This window comes from Emys orbicularis, chromosome 15 (genome assembly GCF_028017835.1).
Source record: "Emys orbicularis isolate rEmyOrb1 chromosome 15, rEmyOrb1.hap1, whole genome shotgun sequence".
NCBI lineage: Eukaryota > Metazoa > Chordata > Testudines > Emydidae > Emys > Emys orbicularis.
The window spans coordinates 14,629,024-14,634,023 of NC_088697.1; the positions used below are offsets into that span (position 1 = coordinate 14,629,024).

At 71.6% G+C, this 5,000-nt stretch overlaps 1 non-coding gene across 1 annotated transcript; it reads right to left on the minus strand.

The window, feature by feature from the left end:
• Positions 1-4,410: 4,410 nt before the first annotated feature.
• Positions 4,411-4,529, minus strand: LOC135889588 (5S ribosomal RNA). Its single transcript, XR_010561933.1, has one exon. It is a non-coding gene; the product is annotated as a 5S ribosomal RNA (ribosomal RNA).
• Positions 4,530-5,000: the final 471 nt, after the last annotated feature.

Below are 5,000 nucleotides of genomic sequence, written 5' to 3' on the forward strand. Positions count from 1 at the left end.
CCCCCGGGCGCTCCGGCGGGGGGGAAGCTTAATAGTCGTCCCCAGGACAGTGTGGGTGGGTGGGTGGGGGGGAGGCTTAACAGTCTTCCCCCAGGCTGAGCGGGAGGCTTCGCAGTCGTCCCCCGGGCAGTCCGGGGGAAGGCTTAATAGTCGTGCCCCGGGCGCTCCGGGGGGGAAAGCTTAATAGTCGTCCCCCAGACAGTGTGGGTGGGTGGGTGGGGGGGAGGCTTAACAGTCTTCCCCCAGGCTGAGCGGGAGGCTTCGCAGTCGTCCCCCGGGCAGTCCGGGGGAAGGCTTAATAGTCGTGCCCCGGGCGCTCCGGGGGGGAAAGCTTAATAGTCGTCCCCCAGACAGTGTGGGTGGGTGGGTGGGGGGGAGGCTTAACAGTCTTCCCCCAGGCTGAGCGGGAGGCTTCGCAGTCGTCCCCCGGGCAGTCCGGGGGAGGCTTAATAGTCGTCCCCCGGGCGCTCCGGGGGGGAAAGCTTAACAGTCGTCCCCCCAGACAGGGTGGGTGGGTAGCTGGGGGGAGGCTTAACAGTCTTCCCCCAGGCTGAGCGGGAGGCTTCGCAGTCGTCCCCCGGGCAGTCCGGGGGAAGGCTTAATAGTCGTGTCCCGGGCGCTCCGGGGGGGAAAGCTTAATAGTCGTCCCCCAGACAGTGTGGGTGGGTGGATGGGGGGGGAGGCTTAACAGTCTTCCCCCAGGCAAAGCGGGAGGCTTCGCAGTCATCCCCCGGGCAGTCCGGGGGAGGCTTAATAGTCGTCCCCCGGGCGCTCCGGGGGGGAAAGCTTAACAGTCGTCCCCCCAGACAGGGTGGGTGGGTGGCTGGGGGGAGGCTTAACAGTCTTCCCCCAGGCTGAGCGGGAGGCTTCGCAGTCGTCCCCCGGGCAGTCCGGGGGAAGGCTTAATAGTCGTGTCCCGGGCGCTCCGGGGGGGAAAGCTTAATAGTCGTCCCCAGGACAGTGTGGGTGGGTGGGTGGGGGGGAGGCTTAACAGTCTTCCCCCAGGCTGAGCGGGAGGCTTCGCAGTCGTCCCCCGGGCAGTCCGGGGGAAGGCTTAATAGTCGTCCCCCGGGCGCTCCGGGGGGGAAAGCTTAATAGTCGTCCCCCAGACAGGGTGGGTGGGGGGGAGGCTTAACAGTCTTCCCCCAGGCTGAGCGGGAGGCTTCGCAGTCGTCCCCCGGGCAGTCCGGGGGAAGGCTTAATAGTCGTCCCCCGGGCGCTCCGGGGGGGGGGGAAGGCTTAATAGTCGTCCCCCAGACACTGTGCGGGGGGGGAGGCTTAGCGGTCTTCCCCTAGGCTGGGCGGGGAAGGGCTGGCGGGAGGCGTAGCAGTCTTCCCTCGGGCGGTCCGGTGGGGGAGGCTTAGCAGTCGTCTCCAGGGTGGTCCGGGGGTGGGGGGAGGCCTCAGAGTCGTCCCTCGGAGAGTCGGGTCGGCGGCGGCGGTGGGTGTCAGGCTTTACAGCCAGCCTCCGGAGGGTGAGCGTCCTCGGACGCGATGCAGCCGCCGCAGAGAGGCAGCCTCCGAGGCTGGGAGCGGAGCACCGAGACTGGGGAGAGGGGAGCAGGAGCCCGGGAGGGGGTGGGGTGGGGGGCCTTCAGGACAACCGGTCAACCCCCGGGGAAGCGGCTGTAAAAATTTCAAAGTCCCCACCGGGACAACAGGTCAACCCCCGGGGAAGCGGCTGTAAAATTTTCCAAGTCCCCGCTCGGCCACCAGGTCAACCCACTGAATCTAATGGGTTGACCTGGTGGCCGGTTTGATTTCCGGCCACCAGGTCAACCCATTGGATTCAATGGGTTGACCTGGTGGCCGGTTTGCTGTGCGGCCCGGGTGTCACCCCACTCCGCGGGCCGCGCGGCAGTGGTCCTGAGGACCACAGAGGGGGGCTTAATAGTCGAGATGGAGCAGGTCCGGGGGAGGCTTAATAGTCGTCCCCCGGGCAGTCCGGGGGAAGGCTTAATAGTCGTCCCCCAGACAGGGTGGGTGGGGGGGAGGCTTAACAGTCTTCCCCCAGGCTGAGCGGGAGGCTTCGCAGTCGTCCCCCGGGCAGTCCGGGGGAAGGCTTAATAGTCGTCCCCCGGGCGCTCCGGGGGGGAAAGCTTAATAGTCGTCCCCCAGACAGTGTGGGTGGGTGGGGGGGGGGGAGGCTTAACAGTCTTCCCCCAGGCTGAGCGGGAGGCTTCGCAGTCGTCCCCCGGGCAGTCCGGGGGAGGCTTAATAGTCGTCCCCCGGGCGCTCCGGGGGGGAAAGCTTAACAGTCGTCCCCCAGACAGTGTGGGTGGGTGGGTGGGGGGGGAGGCTTAACAGTCTTCCCCCAGGCAAAGCGGGAGGCTTCGCAGTCATCCCCCGGGCAGTCCGGGGGAGGCTTAATAGTCGTCCCCCGGGCGCTCCGGAGGGGAAAGCTTAATAGTCGTCCCCCAGACAGGGTGGGTGGGGGGGAGGCTTAACAGTCTTCCCCCAGGCTGAGCGGGAGGCTTCGCAGTCGTCCGCCGGGCAGTCCGGGGGAAGGCTTAATAGTCGTCCCCCGGGCGCTCCGGCGGGGGGGAAGCTTAATAGTCGTCCCCCAGACAGGGTGGGTGGGGGGGAGGCTTAACAGTCTTCCCCCAGGCTGGGCGGGGGGGAGGCTTAATAGTCATCCCCCAGACAGTGTGGGTGGGTGGGGCAGGGGGGGGAGAGGCTTAGCAGTCTTCCCCTAGACTGGCCGGGGGTGGGGGCTTAGCAGTCGTCTCCAGGGTGGTCCGGGGGTGGGGGGAGGCCTCAGAGTCGCCCCTCGGAGAATCGGGGCGGCGGCGGTGGTGGGTGTCAGGCTTTACAGCCAGCCTCCGGAGGGTGAGCGTCCTCGGACGCGATGCAGCCGCCGCAGAGAGGGAGCCTCCGAGGCTGGGAGCGGAGCACCGAGGCTGGGGAGAGGGGAGCAGGAGCCCGGGGGTGGGGGTGGGGGTGGGGGGCCTTCAGGACAACCGGTCAAGCCCCGGGAAGCGGCTGTAAAATTTTCAAAGTCCCCACCGGGACAACAGGTCACGCCCCGGGAAAAGGCTGGAAAATTTCCTAAGTCCCCGCTCGGCCACCAGGTCCACCCAGGTCTAGCAATGGGGTTGACCTGCCTGATGGCCGGTTAGTATCAACGTAGTCTCACACAGGAGGGCAGCTCTCAGGCCGGCCGGCTGCGGCTGACTCTGGGGCGGTGCCCGGTGCCCGGCAGCGAGGCGCGGGGGGGGTGGGGGGGTGAGGGGGGGGGGAGCGACACGGGGCTTACCGGCCCCGGGGCCGGGGGCGCCTCCTGCGGCTTTGGGGGCCGCGGGTCCTCCGTGGCATCCAGGCCAGGCCTCTCCTGCCTGGCCGCGGGGGGATTCGGGGGCGGTCCCGCGGGCCGGCGGCCGGGCGCAGGGGGGGGGGCCCGAGCGAGTCCGCCCCGGGCCCGGGGTCTCCCCCTGCGCCCCTGCGGCTCAGGGGGGGCGTGGGTCCTCGGGGGAGGAAGCCCGGGGGGAGCTGCAGACCCGCCGTGGGGCCCTCCAGGCCAGGCCTCGCCTGGGTGGCCGCGGGGGGATTCGGGTCGGGCCCGCGGGCCGGCGGCCGGGCGCAGCGGGGCCGGGAGGGTCCGGGCCAGTCCGCCGCATGCCCGGGGTCTCCCCCAGCGGCTTCGGTGGCCGTGGGTCCCCGGTGGGGCAAGCGGCGGGGAGCCTGACACCCGCCGTGGGGCCCTCCAGGCCAGGCCTCGCCTGGGTGGCCGGGGGGGGATTCGGGGCGGTCCCGCGGGCCGGCGGCCGGGCGCAGGGGGGCCGGGAGGGGCCGGGCCAGTCCGCCCCATGCCCGGGGTCTCCCCCAGCGGCTTCGGTGGCCGTGGGTCCCCGGTGGGGCAAGCGGCGGGGAGCCTGACACCCGCCGTGGGGCCCTCCAGGCCAGGCCTCGCCTGGGTGGCCGCGGGGGGATTCGGGGCGGTCCCGCGGGCCGGCGGCCGGGCGCAGGGGGGCCGGGAGGGGCCGCGCCAGTCCGCCCCATGCCCGGGGTCTCCCCCCAGCGGCTTCGGTGGCCGTGGGTCCCCGGTGGGGCAAGCGGCGGGGAGCCTGACACCCGCCGTGGGGCCCTCCAGGCCAGGCCTCGCCTGGGTGGCCGCGGGGGGATTCGGGGCGGTCCCGCGGGCCGGCGGCCGGGCGCAGGGGGGCCGGGAGGGGCCGGGCCAGTCCGCCCCATGCCCGGGGTCTCCCCCAGCGGCTTCGGTGGCCGGGGGTCCTCCGCGGAGGAAGCCGGGTGGGTGTTGGGGGGAGCCGGACCCCAGGCGCCCCGACCCGTGACCTGCGGCCGCGACCTCCGACTCGGCAGGAGCGACGAGGGGCTTTCTGGCCCGCCCCCCCCCCCCTTCTCCTTCCTCCCCAGAAAAAGGAGAGAGAGCTGGCTCGGACCGGGAAAAGCTGCCTACGGCACCTGGGATTCCCAGGCGGTCACCCATCCAAGTACTAGCCAGGCCCGGGACGGTTTACCTTCCGAGATCGGACGGGATCGGGGGCGTTCGGTCCGGTATGGCCGTAGGCACCCGGCTCCGCGCCTCCTCGCCCGCTTTCCCCTGCCGGCGCCCGGGCCTGCCGCACGGCGAGCCCCGGTCGGACTGCCCCGTGCGGCAGGGCCCCCGTCTCTCGCGGGCCCGATCCTTTTTTTTCCTTTTCAAGCTCCGGGGCCCGGGCTGGCCCGTCAGAGCCCCTTCCCCTCCCCCCCCCCCTCCCTCCGGCGTCGGGAAAAATATTTTCCCGGACTTCCAGCGGGCCCGATCCTGTCAGCCGGGGGTGGGGGGGGGGGCAGTCCCTCGCTGCGGCCAGGGAGGGTGAGCCCGGGGCGGCTTGCCTGGCGGCCGGGTCCCGGCAGGCCCGATCCATTCCCCCCCTCCCCGTCCCCCGTCCCCCAGCGGTTCCAGCGGTTCCCCGCCCCGCCCCCGCGCCTGGTTCGCACCCTGTTCCTTCGGGCCGAGGAAGGCGTACCCCGGGGGGAACCGTCCGAGTCCCCTCCCG